Raw genomic sequence first — 18438 nt, forward strand, 5'->3', positions numbered from 1 at the left:
TATTTGAGCTTCCAGCTTTAATTCGTTTCTCTGTAGTCTGAGCTATACACACTATCATTATCAGATAATGTCTATGCAGCTGAATGCTATTAGTACCCTCCATTTTGACTAGACTATTATATTACAAAACATGAGATTGGACAATTTTACCTCTATTCCTTTTATTGATTCTGACTAGTAAGTAGGCAATCAATGGTGATTACAAGATGCAAGGCATTCCAGAGTAGGAAGAAAATTAAATTTGGCTCATCACTTCTCTTAACTATACAAATATAATATCTCAAGACGAACAGCAGGCAGACTTTAATATAAATAAATATACCGTTTAAGGTCCCAAACCAGCAACAAAATTTATGAGACCACTTCAAAATGATGATGCATTTAAAAGGAGATTATATTTTCAAAGGAACTGCTCTATTTAAATTGTTAGCAATATAAGCACATGGTGACACTAATTAGTAAGTGAAAGAACACAAGGCATATTTGTTAAAAGGGAGAAACCATGGAAGGCACAAGACCCAGAGCTTCTGGTTTCCATGGAAGAAGGGAAAGGTATATAGAGAAGAATTGGTTTAAGCAGTCATTTTGTGGTTTCTTTAAGGGTGGGGTATAACCAATACTTTGTTGGAATGTTTCACCTATAAAAACTCCACTGTGCATTAAGTGTCCTTTACATGTTGTTATTCTGGATCTGTACTTGTCTTCATTTGAAAAGATACTATTATAGTAGAAAGGATCTGATCTTGAAATGTTTTAGTAAGTAGAAAATAAAGAAGGTTACACATTGTGTCCCTTCATTCTATTCACCTTGACTTAAGACAATAAGGACCAAATGAGGCTAACCTTAGAATTTGATCTGTTAAATATCCACATAGTACCAAGCTGCTATTCAGAGTTTCTGAATCAAGAGGCCTTCATTATTCTTTCTGTGTATAGGAAAACCATCCAAAGTATAAAATACTCACAGATATATGGAAAAAGCCTGGTAAGTTTCCAGACTGATTTCACTTGAGACTTTCTAAATGGAGGGGTCAATCCATGGACTAACTCTATTTCTTCTATTGTAGCCATATGTTAATTTCATTTCATTCTCGTTGGCAACAATTTGCCTTCCTTCCATGGCCTGGCAGTATCCAAGATGCTAAAGTAGACAGAGGCCACCGAGGACCAGCTTACAGATACTGGGAACTGGCCCTCCTTCAGTCTGCACACCTCACTGGCCTGAACTTGATGGTTATCATCCAGGAGTTCATCTGTTTGGTTATCTTCCCTTCTGTGAGAGGCAATGTAATTTAACAAGTGTTGAAGTTCTCAGAATTGTAATTAATTTGGCAATGTATGATAATCTAACCTACTCATATCATAAGGAGCAAAAGACTAGCCATCTGAGATGAATTAGCCCCAAAATACCACAAATAGTCCTAGAAAAAGTATACAATCTGTTGAGAAGACACATGGAATTGTATTTAGCATAAATCTCTTATCTGAATTAACCACCATTTACCGCAGTAAATGGCATTCAGGAGTTGAAGTCAGGCTGCTTAGCTCCACAGCCTGCTCGCCTGACCTCTGTAACTCAAGACAGTGCAGAGGCTACATCCAGTACTGAGAAGCGATCCAGTACTGAGTGGGTGCAGTGGTGGGCACCTCTGCTTGTTTATGCCAGCAATTGAGCTTATTAATTAGAATTGATTTTTATGATGATCATCATGGCCATCATGGCATTGTATTGATCTTTTATTGTACAGGTAGTTTACATGAATCATCTCTGTGTAAAATCTGCAAGGTAGGGATATTTATGTTTGTTCTACAGACGAGGAAACAGAGACTCTCAGTCAAGTACTTCATCATACATTTGGTTATTATCAGAAACTGGCTCCAAACCCATCTTTACCTAATTCCAAAGTCCAAGCTCTCTCCCATTCTATCACAATACTTCCTTTATTCATTGTAATTCAATATATGGATAACACATTAGAAGCTACTCATTCTAGGAAGTACTTCACGTGGTACAAAGAAAGAAATTCACTCATCTTTGAAATTGGTTAGTACTGCATCTTATTGCTGTATTATCTACCAAAGTCAACTAGTGGGTCAAATGTCAACTACTCTACATTTCTAGGCTCTCAGCATTAAATATGTGTTCAAAGTTTTGGCAGACCTAAGAATAACTTGTTTTTCTGTTATGGCTTAAAAAGCACATTCCTAAATAACGCATGTTTGAAAATCACAAGGTAAATGTTGTTATTAATATTCCCATCTTAAATATAGAAAACCATACCTAAGGTCAAGAATCAAAAGGAAAACAAGGTGAAGAAACCAAGGTTTAGATAATTGTTTGGCTGCTATGTAAAGAAACAGTATTCAAATCCTATTCTATTGACTCAGTCTTTCCAGAGTCCTAAAAATGCTTCTTCGGGTCCAGCTTCCAGCTGCACTGTACCCACTCTTAGCCTCTTTATTCCCGTAGAGCTCTCTTATCTTCTTATCTGTTCTTATCCGGAACAAATCCTGCAAAAACTGCAGACTTTCTAGGGATCTGTCTGATACAGACTGCCCATCAGTGGACTGACTGGAACCTGGAGGAAAGGGCATAAGGGCTGTCTTTTCCCCCATCCGCATACAGGTCGGGACCTTACATCACTGTTACACCGAGGGATGTCCAGAAGTAAAAATTTCTTGTGATATCACTATTTCTTTAGCCTTCACAATTATTTTAAGTGATTATAAAACTAGTGTAACAAACAGCCACAATAATCCAGCAAATGATAAGAAACTACACATTTTTGAGTAGGTTCCAATATTATCATTTATATATTTAATACTTAGTTTCCTCAATTTATCTTCCATATTTTGCCTCAGTGAAGAATTCTAGAACCAGTCTTTGCCATCTTTACAAATAAGCCAAAATCCCAGAAACCACAAAACAGTGTTTCTAAAAAAATAAATTCAGTTTTCAGGGTCATTAGCATATTCCCATGAGATTACAAAGCAGAGCAACTCTGCTCAGGAAATACATTTCCTTCCTCCAAGAGAGGAACCACTGCATTTTTTTCCAGCTGTCTCTCAGAGGATCATCGCTATTTCCAACAGAATTCACAGTAAATGCAGAAATACTAGGCACTATGACTTAAGTGAAGGAATCACTTGGGACTCTAAAAAGAATATTTTTAAATAAAAAAAAAAAGTGCCCAAAAGTTTTTGCAAACTGTCATGGCATAGCAATCTTTAGAAGTGAGAGAAGGGAAGATAAGATGTTATAGGAATCAGCTTCCCAACTCCCCACAGAGCAGCCCAACACACTGGTACCTCCATCTCTAAGCATTTTTCCAATTGCTTCTCTTTTCAGAACAGTACCCTTTCCATAAATTCTCATTTAAAAATAAATGAAAAAACTTTGAAATGTATTAAACACATCACAAATTCTGTAGTATAAATAAGCTGCTCTGGAAAGACAGGATTAAGAGCCTGAGAGGGCAGCAAAGGAATATTCTCATTCCAGCTTTTGCACTTGATCTTAGCCAAAAGGCCTAGAAGCAATCATTCCAGCTTTAGTATTGCTTGCTGTCTTTTATTTTTAGAGACGGCATACTTGATGAGAAAATGACATCAAGTGTATACAGATGAGGCTGAGAAGGCCAATGCTGGATCAACCGAGGGACATGTACATATTGAGCAAAGATTGATTGCCCTTCAATCAGTTATTAAGTGGGGCTGCCATCCGAAGAGCCCTTCTTCATTTATGACATTTCCACTTTCCTAGACTTGCAGCCAGCCCTTTGCTCAATATGAGCAGTTCCAATCAGTCTAGTAACTTGCTAGGTTACGCATGCAGCTACACATCTTTGAAAGGCATCTAGCATGAAGCCAGTCCAAGGCTATGTTTCATGCATCCTCAAGCCATCTTTATCAGTTTCCTGCTGGTGAGGAGATTCTTGCTTCACTGAGAAGTTATTCTGATGACATTAAACATGATTAGTTCAACAGAAATGCACTGCGGGGAGCAATGCTGCCAGCCCTGGAAGGCTGACCACAGCACATGGCTTGTCTTGCCATTTATGTTCACTTAACTGGTTCATACGTGACGCCAACTGAGACTCCCCACTGGCTGACGGGGATGGTTTTGGTGACTCAGGTCTTTCTTACAGCCTCATCAGAATTAGGAAACACTATTATTGTATGAATCTGAATCCATATCAGTGGCATATTCAACTTCCCTGAACCTCATTTTCCTTATTTATAAAACTGGAATAATAACAGGACCTGCACAATGAATTTATTGTAAAGTTATTGTAAACTATCTCACCCAGAGGGTGGCATGTAGTAGTCATACAGTCAATATTAATGATTATTATTATTGCAGTTGTTTTTCAGCTACTTGGAAATGTGCTGACTTCAAGACTCTGGAATAAACTTTAACATGGAAATGACTGCCATACTTTAACAGGAGTGAGCATTTGACTTTTCTGTAAACATGCAAGTAGTTTACTATAACCTAAATTGGAATCTTTGCTGATGTGTTGAATGAAAAACTATTATATATACACACTTCATAGTTCACAAAATAACAGTTGAGTCTGACCTCATGGATGTAAAATGTCCTGGCATGTAACAAGCAAACACTGAATAGTGTATTAATACTAAGAAAGAGCAAGAAAGTGAGAGTAGATGAATACCTAAGTTCAAATATTACTGGCATAAGGGATAATGCTATTTTTGTCTTAGAGGCATTGTTTCAACTTTGCCTTTAGAAAAGAATCCTTGTGATTCAAATCTCAACAAGGAAAAAAAATTAAATGTTTTAAAGTTGATGCAAGAATAGCAGATGTGGATTACCTGATACTTACGTAGTACTCGAATAAGAACAAAAGAAGAATAGATAATTTATTATCTAGAAGTCATACAAATAGGTATTCTTGAACAAACTGCTAAAGTGAAAGTTTTCATTAGTGAACAATTCTTTAATTCTGGTTTCAGGTAACTGAAGAAGAACTAATTAGTATCATCAAAAGATTACTTGGGAGGTTTCATATAAAACATCATTTCACAATGATGTTCTGTTGAAATTTCAGTGAAAAAGTATCTTTGAATGAGATTTAACAAGAATTCAAGTATATCTAAGAAGTCAAGTATATAACCAAATGGTAATGGAAGGTTTCAGGGCTGAAAAAATATAACTCCATGTGTCTGTCTATCTGTGTGTGTGTGTGTGTGTGTGTGTGTATGTGTGTGTGTGTGAGAGAGAGAGAGAGACAGAGAGAGAGCGAGAGAGACAGATTGAGAATATGAATCCTTGTTTCCAGCTTGAGCCAAAAGGAAATTCAGCTAGGATTCAAACATCAGACATATCTTAGCCCATTTGGATGCCTGCGAACCTAGTACCAACAGAATTGATTTGCTCAAGGGACCGACCGAGGAGCCAGCTAGTCAAACCTAAGGAAGGAATAATAAAGGCACACAAATGTAACGAAGGTTAGTGCCACAGAGTTGGAAAGGAGAGCATTCCTGAATAAACCCAAGTGCTTACTACTCACAGCATCCTCCAGCTCAAGGTTGAGTCCTAGGGAGAGGAGCTGCAAGTATAAAGTGAAAGAGGAAAAGATAAAAATCTCTGCACTGTATCCTGGGTGCCAGAGCCAGTTAGATTTGAGGACTCATACAATATTAACAGTGGCCAACATTTGCTGAGCCCTCACTGTGGACTAGGTACAACCCTGTGAGGTAAGTACTCTTATTGTTAACCCCACTTTACGGATGAGGAAACGTAGGCAAACAGAGATTAAATAATTGCCCATAGTCACACTGCCACCAGACAGAAGAGCTGAAACTCAGACCGCAGGACGAGGGAGTATGATTCTCCACCCCTACTGCAATCCACTACGGTTTATAGAGTAACACACTCAAATGGGAGAGCTGGGTATTCCCCCATTACTGAAGCATACAGAAGTAGATGTGGGTTCAGGAATTCCAGAGAACACAGCAAGCCCTTGGTGCTGCTCAGTTGCTGGACCAAGCAGTATCCTTAAGATTCCAAATGCTGTTTTGGAGGCCCCAAAACAACATATTTTGGAGACTGAGCCAGTTACTTCACACAAGCCTGCACAGCACCATCATTTCAGGAAGTCAGAATATGCAAGGAAGAAACCAGCTGACAGTCTTTGGTATCTGGTGAGACTCTGTACATGAGCAACTCTCTGTGTAATAACTGAGGGAATCCTTCTGTAGGGATGGGGTCACACAATAATGAAAGTATAGACAGTCAAAGAGATATTGTTTGTTAATGGTATTCCACCACTGAATTTCACCCCTGGGCTGATGTGGCCTGGGTAAACCACTGTAGGTGCTAAGGAAAGTAAGGTTAGTAGAAACATAGTTGGGTAGGAAACTCCCATATGCATGCCTGCTGGGTGCTGAGCTCCTTGTCTGCATGCGATTGCCCTGGAGGCATATGAACCTACATGTGTTTTATTCCTAATAAAACTGTTGTCGCATTAATAACAAAATTCTTCTCTTACACAATGAGAGAGAGAAAAAAGGAACATGAACATGGCATTTATCTCAGATGTAACATTTTACTTCCTGACTGTGTTAATGGTTGCATCTGAATAGCAGGGAGGAAGAAAAAAACCTAAAACAGTGCATTGCATTTAGTGTTTAACATCTGGGATCAATTCAGTCAAATTAAGACTCACAAGAGTACACCGGGACATCATGGGGGTTCTGTTGTTGTTCCACAATATAGTCATAACAATATTACATTTGTTTTTGCTACACAATTGACACTAGCTTAAAAGTGCCTTTAAAGACAACAGGCCAGGGTTCAAGTCCTGCCTTCTCTCACAAGCTATATAACTTTGGGCAAGATACTTAATCTTTTTGAGTCTTATTTTATTTGTCTATAAATACAGATGAGATTTGCCTATCTCATAGCATTAATGTGAGGTTTGCAAAAGAGATTACTTGGCAGGTGCTTGGAACAGTACTGGGCACATAGAACCTGTGCCTCCATAGCCCTTCCCCCTGTACTTCCTTAGGCTGTGTGATTGTCCCCAGTGGCTATCTGAGCAATTCATATGTTAATTGCCTGGAAAGGGTTCTATGAAAAAAAAATCTCTGGGTTATTCATTTCTATATCAATACAGTAACAGGCTTGAAAAACAAATTCTTGATTTTATCTGGACACACATGAGAACTTCCTAGGGATAAAACGTTGTTGTCTGCCTGAATACATATTGACGCCACATTCGCACATAGAAAAATATAACTAACATGTATTGATTATTTATCTCATGCCATGCTCTCTGCTAACTGGTGTTCAGCATCTATATTAGTTTCCACAGAGGGAGGAGGATATGGTTTATAGAGGTTATGTAACTTGCTCAGGAGCTCACAGATAGTAAAGTGATTCATCAGGCACTCAAACACAGATCTGTCTAAATCCAAAGCAATGTCTGAACCCCCAATCCATGTTGTCTGAACTATACACAAAACTTGCACAGACCTATTTACATATTTTCACACAAAATCTAGCATTGAAGATAAGCAAGGTTTTTTTTTTGAATTCACACTTTATTTTCCTTTGTCCCATAAACAGGTGCTTCTCAACTGCCTTGACCTAGGAGATGGATATAATGTCTTGGATTTTGATGTCTGCTAATCCCAAAACTGCCCCCAGAGAGCACCTATCCAAAATCATGTTCTTATCCAAAGTCCTTAACTGTGAAAGGAAAATTGCTAATTCTTCTAATTTCATTCCTATATAAATCTTATGTTCTGGCTATGTGGCAAATTAATATCTTTCCTTGGAACACACTTGTTTTATGTTCCTGGAGATACTCTCTGGGTATATGGACAAGTAACAGTAACAGGAGAAGTAGTAACCACTAATATTTAGTAAGCATTTACTATTAACATATGCTAGGTACTATACTAATTAATAAACATGCATTATCTTATTTACTACTCACTATAACCTTATAAAGGAAGTGACTTTTATACAACAGTTGAGAAACCGAGCCTTAGAGATTTAGAGCTAATGATTTGCAGAGGGGGGTCTCAAACCAGATTCTGTCTGACACCAGTATCTATATTTCTAACAGCTACGGATTCAGCCTCAGTTGTGAATCAGAATGCTATTTAATTTCTCATTATTCCTGCATAATTAAATGAATGCACTGCAACCCTGCAGCTTCTGTTATACTACCAGGCAACATTTCAGAAGACATTGCAGACAGGAATCCAGTAGGGAGTACTTAAAACTGCAGCGTTCCAGGCAGGTAAATGGAATCGAATCCCATTTAGTAAACGCTCTAGGGACCAACAAATGTCTGACCACAGAAGAAGCTACTCAAATAGCTTCTTCTCAGATGACTGTGCTTCATGATCCTCTTGATGAGTTCCCTGAGTGGGGAAGGTTTAGAGAGGGTGAAACAGTCTGAATATCCAGGAAAACTGAAACTCATTACATGAAAGACGATATCATAAATCACCAGCCTTAGAAATCAGTGACCAATGCCCTCGAGTGTCCAGATAAGCACCAATTTTCCTGAAAATGTGTTTCTTAGATCTCTATGGGCAAACATTTTCGGGCAGTTCATTTCAAGGAAAGAAAACTTTACAACGTGAGCTTTGATTTAGGGTTTTACATCCTCAATCAGATCTTCAGGTAAGGTTAGGTTCTAAGTCATACTGGAGCACCTTAGTAATGAATACATATGTGCTTTTCCTTGCATGATACCAATAAATTGGCAATGATCCATTCATCCTCTCTTGCATGGTGTTTTTGTTTTGGTGACCCTCGACATCTTTCTACAAAACAGGTGTCTGATGTTAGCTTAAGTTATTTAGCCTTTATGAATGAGAAGAAGTTAACTGGTCCGTTAGGGGATCAAATCTGTGACTTCGTGCTCTAATTAAAATATCTCAAAACAATGGAACTAGCATTTTGAAAATTCCCATGTAAAGGACAGTACTTTTAGCTCTCGTATTGTCATTAATATTTTCATCAATTGTCTCTTAAATTCTTCATAAAATGTCTCCCTTCTCCATCCTAAGGATAACCCTTCAATCTGACACAATTCCAGAAGGGTTCTTCCAGGATTTCATCCTCACCCGACAACACCTCTACCTTCTCTAAAGAGCAAGCAAAAATGTTTTCTGACCTTAAAAGAAAAGGCCTTTCTCTCCGTCCTGTAATCCCTAGAGATACCTTTTCTCTTTCAGCTCCACTCAGAAAATTCAGGACTGTTTTTGTTATGAAACCAATACTTTAACTGTAGAAAAATTAATAAATACCATTGATGAAAAGGAAAAAATAAAAACTGCCCGTAATATAACTACTTAGATATAACAAAACATAGTGGCATTCTGATTTATACTATATTTTACTTAAAAACATGTCATTAATGTTTTTCTGTGTCACTAAATATTCTATTAGTAAGGAACACCCATTGCCCTCTTCCTAACCTCCTCCTGCCCTAGTATTCTGTCCAAGAACACAATTCTCTCATCTGTGGCTTCTGCATGTCAAACTCACTAACCTTCTTTCATTTCTCACTCGCTCCTTCCTTTACTGACTCGTCATACCACATGGGATACCATGTTTTCTTCCAGAAACTCTTTACTTCCTTTCCTTATATAACCTTCACACACATGCGCGCACACACACACATCCCTGCGTGTTCTCGCCTCCTTTTCACCCTACAAAAGGTAGATACCATTCTCATTTAATAAGGGTAGAAACTGAAACTCATAATAAATAGTTTGTTTACAGTCACAGTGAAACCATCTAAGCTATTTGTCAAAATGCATATTCCACCACAGACCTACCTTATTGATCAGAATCTATAGAGGTAAAGCCCAGAAGCATGCCCCTTAAAACCCTCCTCAGGTTATTCCAAAGCACACTAAAGTTAGAGAAGCATTGGCTCAAAACAGTCCCCCTTCTTAAAATGAAATTCATGCCTTTCTCCCATCTATAATTTCTTTCCCCAGCTCCAGGACCAAATGTTGGTTGAGCTTGCTACTAAACATATAACTCAGTATGCTCCCTAAATGAGTTCTGAATTGATGATGTTGTCTCACCCACCACTTCCGCTCCAAAAAAAAAAAAAAAAAAAAAAAAAAAAGCAGCACTGGTCTTCCCTTTCTCTAGGCTCAAGCCTGAGTTAAAGACTGCCCACTCCCTTGTCTCCTCCTATAATTAGGTAAATTGCTAAGTTCTATTGGCTCTTACCTCTAAAACATTTTTCACATCTACATCTTCATCATTTCCACGGGCATTGTTTCAATCATCCAATAATATTTGGCACACCTAGTATGCTCCCAGTAGTGTACTGCTGTGGAGCACTCCAAGGGGTCCAATTGTGACTACTAGCAGCAAAATTTTAATAAGTACTTATGATGTCTTAATTATACTCCAGGCACTCTGCTAAACTTTGCCTATGCTACCACATTTCATTCCTCACACCAACCCTAAAGTTAGTCTCTGTTATTATTTCCATTGTACAGATAAGACATGAATGTTAGCTACATCAAGTAACTCATCCAAAGTCATTCTAGTACTGAATTGCAGAATCGGGATATAGAACTAGGTTTATACATATCTCTCAATCCCCACTTTTAGCCAATAAGTTATATAGTCTTCACCCTTTTAGAACTTTCAGTCTGCAGTAGTTAGGCAGCAAGTACAGAGAGACAGATAACATGTGGGAAGTACAGGGTGCTATGGGAGTCCCCAGAAGAGAAGCTATCCAGATTTGCCAGCTAGAGTGAGTCAGAGAAAGCCTTCTACAAGAAATGATGTATCCACCGAGATGGAAGATGAGCAGGAGTTGGCCAAGTGGTGAAGAGAAGGAGATTCAAAGCAGACACAACAACATGTATGAAGGTTTGAGACACAAGAGAAGAGATCAGCAAGTTGAAGGAACTAAAATAAATTAAGCAGAGTTAGACATTAGTTGTGATGGAGGTAGGGGAAAAGGAGGGAAGGAAAGGTTGGAAATGAGGCTGGATAGCTTAGCAGGACCCTGGACAAACAGAAGTGTCTCTGCCTCTAGGAGCTTCACTTCAAGTTTTCAAGGATACATATATTCCCAACTCAACTTTCCAAAGGATGGCGCTGACAATTGTACTCCTTTGGTCAGAAATGTCCCACTCTCTTTTTTACTGAACACAGCTCACATCCCTTAGTATGCACCGGTTCAAGCACATAACAGGTGCCAACCACGGCCCAAGTACTGTGCTGAGCGTTAAAACACACAGGCTTTGCCTTCCACCTCCAGCTCTCATGTACCCTATGTTCTAACCAAAGAAATTACACACTGTACATTCCTACTGCTCTTTCTTTGCTTTGAATGTTCCCTCTACCTAGAAAGCCTTTCCTGACATTTTGGTAGGAAATGTCAGGAAAGATTGACTTCAGGCTCTGAGTCAGGCTCAGATGTCAACTTTATCATAGAGCCACCCTGAATCCTTGCAGATGGAGGTAGTCCACCTTGCTTGGAATCTTCCAACACTTAACCTGTCTTTGTTAGGCCATGATCAGCTTTGCCTTGCAGGTGTTTGCTTGTTTCTTTTTAAACAAATGTTTCCTTGCCTGTAGGAGTGTGGTCTCCTTGCGGGCTGAAGCCCAAGGGCAATTTGCTGTGTACCATCACACCCTGCAAAGCCTTATCATAAAAGCTAGTAAGTATATTGAGATATTCTCATTAGGATGGATTGTATGAAATTGCCTTTTTCATAGTAAAAAAAAAGGTGAATATTGGCAATTTCATGTTGTTTAACCTAAAAATAGGCCAAGTACCCAGCTAAGTAATTTACATGGTATAACTCAATTAATCCACACAATAGCCCTATAATGTAGGTACTAAATTACCTTTATTTTACATACAAAGTTTGCCAGGCTTAGAGGAGGTAAATGATTTGCTCAAGGTTACATTGATAATAATATCCATTGATAATAAGTGGAAAAGTTTAATTAAGTAAAAAAAAAATGATTGGAATGAAACACATCAAAATGGTAACATAAATTGCCTCTTAGTGGTGGGATAAGGGAAATACATGTCATTTTTACTCATTTTCTGTATTTTTCCCTTTTCCACAAGAAGGGTATAGTGCCTGATTGTGAATAAGACTGCTATTAAAATAACTAGGAAATGCATAGAGTCTTAATGATAAAGATCCATTAGGCATTTATCTTATGTCAAACAGTGTTCTAATTCCTTTAAATCAGTTAATGTTCACAACAATCCTATGAGACATAGTCCTGACAAATCAGGAAACTGAGACTGACAGAGGTTAAAAACTTTGCCCCATTCACACAGCTACTAAGTAGTGGAGTTAGGATTTGGCAGGTAGTCAGACTTCAGAGATCATTCTCTTAACCTCTATGCCATGCATATGTGCAAAAGCTGATACCGTATGTAGAGGATATATTTAAAATGGTGAAAGAGGTAGGAAAATGGTGGATAGAAGGCAAGACTAACTTGCAGCTCCCACTTGAACAGACAGAGAAGCATGTGGCAACCCACATCATGAACTTGTGCTCCAAGAACTACCACAAGAACATACCAGGAAAGCTGAGAGAATCCACAGACCCTTTGAAGGTGGTGGATTGCCACTGCAGGCTCCATGGGAGAGCCAAGGAACTGCGCCTGGGGCAAATTCTCAGCTCTGACCACCAGCTGCCTGGAAATAAACTCAGTGCTGTTGGCGGGGGGTGAGGAGGGCTGCATGGGATCTGGGTGAGGCCTGTGGCTGCTGGCCTTCCTCCTCTTCCCTGGCAACCTGTGTGACAGAGTACAGGCATCCATAATCCCCCTGGGAACATAACTCCATTGGCCTGGAAACCACACTCCTTGGGCAGCAAGCCTTGCCCATGGAGAGTCAGAAATCAGATATGCCTAACACCTGATGGTCTGTCTCTACTCACCCTGGTAGCCAAAGACAAAGGACATAGTCTCTTGGGAGCTCTATGGCCCCACCCACTGCCTGATCCTCCCTATACTACCGCAACTAATGTGCTCCTAAAAGTGCCACCTCCTGGTTGGAGGCTAACCAACACAAAACCAGTGCACTTAACAAAAATGCAACCAAGGACCCTCACAGAGTCCACTTCACTCCCCTGCTACCTCCACCAGAGTAGGTGCTGGTATCCATGGCTGAGAGACCTGAAGATAGATCACATCACAAGACCTTTGCAGATATTCCCTGGTACCAGCCCAGAGCTGGGTAGCTCCACTGGGTGGCTAAATCACTACAGTTAGTTCAGCTCTCAGGAAGCCCCATCCCTAGGGGAAAGGGGAGAGCACCACATTAACAGAGCATCCCATGAGACAGAAGAATCTCAACAGCAGCCCTTAAGTCCTATATCTTCCCTTTGACATCTACCCAAGTGAGAAGGACCAAAAACAATTCCGGTAACATGACAAAACAAGATTCTTTAACACCCACAAAAGATCACACTAGTTCACCAGTAATGGATCCAAATCAGGACGAAATCTCTGAATTGCCAGAAAAAGAATTCAGAATGTTGACTATTAAGCCAATTAAAGAGGCACCAGAGAAGGATGAAGTCCAACTTAAAGAAATCAAAAACATAGTACAGGATATGAATAGAAACATCTCCAGTGAGATAGATAGCATAAATAAAAAACAATCACAACTTCTGGAAATAAAGGACACACTTAGAGAATTGCAAAATGCCCTGAAAACTCTCAGCAATAGAATTGAACAAGTAGAGGAAGAAACTTCAGAGCTCAAAGACAAGGCTTTTCAATTAACCTGATCTATTAAAGACAAAAAAAACAAAAAACAAAAAAAAAAAAACAATGAACAAAAACTCCAAGAAGTTTGGGATTATGTTAAACGACCAAGCCTAGGAATAATTGGTGTTCCTGAGGAAGAAGATAAGTCTAAAAGTTAGAGTTTTTCCAAAAACATATTTGGGGCTATAATCGAGGAAAATTTCTCTGGCCTTCCTAGAGACCTAGACATCCAAGTACAAGAAGCTCAAAGAACACCTGGGAAATTCATTGCAAAAAGATCATCACCTAGGCACATAGTCATCAGGTTATCTAAAGTCACAACAAAGGAAAGAAACTGATTAACAGCAGATTTCTCAGCAGAAACCCTACAAGCTAGAAGGGACTGGGGTCCTATATTCAGCCTCCTTAAACAAAACAACTATCAGCCAAGAATTTTGTATTCAGCAAAACTAAGCCTCATAAATGAAGGAAAGATAGTCTTTTACAGACAAACAAATGCTGAGAGAATTTGCCACTACCAAGCCAGCACCACGAGAACTTCTAAAAGGAGCTCTAAATCTTGAAATGAATGTGTGAAATACACCAAAATAGAATCTCCTTAAAGCATAAATATCACAGGACCTATAAAACAACTATGCAATGAAAAATAAACCAAGGTTTTCAGGCAACAAATAGCATGATGAATAGAATAGTACCTCACATCTCAACACTAACGTTGAATGTAAATGGCCTAAATGCTCCATTTAAAAGATACAGAATGGCAGAATGATAAGAACTCACCAAACAAGTATCTGCTGTCTTCAAGAGACTCACCTGACACATAAAGACTCATGTAAATTTAAGGTAAAAGAATGGAAAAAGATATTCCATGCAAATGGACACCAAAATCCAGCAGGAGTAGCTATTCTTATATCAAACAAAACAAATTTTAAAGCAACAGTAGTTAAAAAAGACAAACAGGAACATTACATAATGATAAAAGCACTAGTCCAACAGGAAAATATCACAGTCCTAAATAAATATGCACCTAACAGTGGGGCTCCCGAATTTATAAAACAATTACTACAAGACCTAAAAAATGAGACAGACAGCAACGCAATAATAGTGTGGGACTTCAGTGCTCCACTGACAGCACTAGACAGGTCAAGTCAGAAAGTCAACAACGAAACAATTGAATTAAACTATACCCTAGAACAAATGGGCTTAACAGATATTTACAGAACATTCTACCCAACAACTGGAGAATATACATTCCATTTATCAGCCATGGAATATTGTCCAAGATAGACCAAATGATAGGCCACAAAACAAATCTCAACAAGTTTTAGAAAATTGAAATTATAGCAAGTACTCTCTCAGACCACAGTGGAATAAAATTGGAAATCAACTCCAAAGGAACCCTCAAAACCATGAAATAAATGGAAATTAAATAACCCGCTCCTGAATGATTGTTAAGTCAACAATGGAATCAAGATAGAAACTAAAAGATTCTTTGAAATGAGTAGTAGTGATATAACCTATCAAAACCTCTGGGATATAGCAAGGTCAGTGCTAAGAGTAAAGTTCATAGCATTAAATGCCTACATAAAAAAGCTGAAAGAGCACAAATAAACAGTCTAAGGTCCCACCTCAAGGAGCTGGAGAAACAAGAAGAAACCAAACCGAAACCCAGCAAAAGAAAATAAATAACCAAGAACAGAGCAGAACTAAATGAAATTGAAACAAATAAACAAACAAAAAATCCAAAAGATAAATGAAACAAAAAGCTGGTTCTTTGAAAAGATAAATAAAATTAACAGACCATTAGCGAGATTAACCAAGAAAAGAAGAGAGAAGATTCAAATAAGCTCAATTAGAAGTGAAATGGAAGATATTACAACCAATACCACAGAAATACAGAAGGTCATTCAAGGCTACTGTGAACACAGTTACATGCATAAACTAGAAAACCTAGAGGAGATGGATAAATTCCTGGAAATACACAACCCTCCTAGATTAAACCAGGAAGAAACAGAAACTCTGGACAGACCAATAACAAGCAGCAAGATTAAAATAGTAATTAAAAAGTTACCAACAAAAAAAGTCCGGGACCAGACAGATTTACTGCTGAATTCTATTGGACTTTCAAAGAAAAACTGGTACCAATCCTACTGGCACTATTCCAAAAGATAGAGAAAGAGGGAATCTGCTGGGTGCGGTGGCTCACGCCTGTAATCCCAGCACTTTGGGTGGCCGAGGAGGGTGGATTATGAGGTCAAGAGATCAAGACCATCCTGGCCAACATGGTGAAACCCCATCTCTACTAAAAATACAAACATTAAGCTGGTCGTGGTGGTACACGCCTGTAGTCCCAGCTACTTGGGAGGCTGAGGCAGGAGAATTGCTTGAACCTGGGAGGTAGAGATTGCAGTGAGCTGAGATCATGCCACTACATTCCAGCCGGGCGACAGAGGAAGACTCCAAAAAAAAAAAAGAAAAAAAGAGGGAATCCTCCCTAAATCATTCTATGAAGTCAGTATCACCCTAATACCAAAACGAGGAAATGACATAACCAAATAAGAAAACCACAGACCAATATCCCTGATGAACCTAAATGTAAAAATCCTTAACAAAATACTAGCTAACCAAATCCAAAAGCATATTGAAAAGATAATCCATCATGATCAAGTGGGTCTCATTCCAGAGATGCAAGGATGGTTTAACATCTGCAGGTCAATAAATGTGGTATATCAGATAAACAGAATTAAAAACAAAAATCACATGATCATCTCAATAGACTCAGAAAAAGCATTTGACAAAATCCAGCATCCATTTATGATTAAAACCCTTAGCAAAACTGGCATACAAGGGACATACCTTAAGGTAATAAAAGCCATCTATGACAAACCTATAGCCAACAGTATCTTGAATGGGGAAAAGTTGAAAACATCCCCCCTGAGAACTGGAACAAGACAAGGATGCCCACTTTCACCACTTCTATTCAACATAGTCCTGGAAGTCCTAGCCAGAGCACCTGGACAAGAGAAAGAAATAAGGGGCATTCAAATGGGTAAAGAGGAAGTCAAACTATCTCTGTTTGCTGATGACATGATTGTATACCTTGAAAACCCCAAAGACTCATCCAAAAGGCTTCCAGAACTGGGAAATGAATTCAGCAAAGTCTTAGTATAAAAATTTAATGTACACAAATCAGTAGCCCTGCTATACACCAACAGCAACCAAGCTGAGAATCAAATCAAGAACTCAATCCCTTTTACAATAGCTGCAAGACAATAAAATTAAATTAGTAGGAATATACTTAACCAAGGAGGTAAAAAGACCTCTACAAAAAAAAAAAAAAAAACCTACAAAACCCTGCTGAAAGAAATCATAGATGACACAAGCAAATAGAAACATATCCCGTGCTTATTGATGGGTAGAATCAATATTGTGAAAATGACTACACTGTCAAAAGCAATCCTAAAATTCCATGCAATTCTCATCAAAATATCACCATCATTCTTCACAGAACTAGAAAAAAAAATCTCAAAATTCATATGGAACCACAACAACAAAAAAAGCCTGCATGGCCAAAGCAAGACTAAGCAAAAAGAACAAATCTGGAGGCATTACATTACCTGACTTCAAACTATGCTATAAGGCCATAGTCATCAAAACAGCATGGTACTGGTATAAAAACAGGCACATAGACCAATGGAACAGAATAGAGAACCCAAAAATAAAGACAAACACTTACAGTCAACTGATCTTTGACAAGACAAACAAAAACAAAGTGGGGGAAGGACACCCTATTCAACAAAAGGTGCTGGGATAATTGGCAAGCCACATGTAGAAAAATGAAACTGGATCCTCATCTCTCACCTTATATAAAAATCAACTCAAGATGGATCAAACACTTAAATAAATTTAAGACCTGAAACCATACAAATTCTAGAAGATAACTTTGGAAAAACACTTCTCGACATTGGCTCAGGCAATGACTTCATGACCAAGAATCTAAAAGCTAATGCACCAAAACAAAGATATATAGATGATAATTAGTTAAACTGAAAAGCTTCTGCACAGCAAAATAAATAATCATCAGAGTAAACAGACAACCCACAGAGTGGGAGAAAATCTTCACAATTTATACATCAGACAAAGGACTAATATCCAGAATCTACAAGGAACTCAAACAAAAAATCAAGAAAAAACAAACAATCCCATCAAAAAGTAGGCTAAGGACACGAATAGACAATTCTCAAAAGAATATACACAAATGGCCAAAAAAAATATGAAACAATGCTCAACATCACTAATAATCAGAGAAATGCAAATCAAACCACAATGTGATACCACTTCACCCCTGCAAGAATGGCCATAATCAGAAAATTAAAAAAAAAAAATAGATGATGGCATGGATGTGATGAAAAGGAAACATTTTTATGCTGCTGGTGGGAATGTAAACTAGTACAACCACTATGACAAACAGTGTGAAGATTCCTTAAAGAACTAAAAACAGATCTACCATCTGATCCAGCAAATGGATCAAGGTAGATATCCTGGGTATCCACCCAGAGGAAAAGAAGTCATTATACGAAAAAGATACTTGCACATGCATATTTATAGCAGCATAATTTGCATCTGCAAAAATATGCAACCAGCCCAAATGCCCATCAATCAATGAGTGGAT

At 38.4% G+C, this 18438-nt stretch overlaps 1 protein-coding gene across 16 annotated transcripts in view; it reads right to left on the reverse strand.

Moving 5' to 3' along the window:
* Positions 1-18438, reverse strand: part of NTNG1 (netrin G1) — a 342410-nt gene that overhangs the window by 249373 nt on the left and 74599 nt on the right. The window lies entirely within an intron of this gene.

The sequence above is a fragment of the Gorilla gorilla genome, chromosome 1 (assembly GCF_029281585.2).
Source record: "Gorilla gorilla gorilla isolate KB3781 chromosome 1, NHGRI_mGorGor1-v2.1_pri, whole genome shotgun sequence".
NCBI classification, from domain to species: Eukaryota; Metazoa; Chordata; class Mammalia; order Primates; family Hominidae; genus Gorilla; species Gorilla gorilla.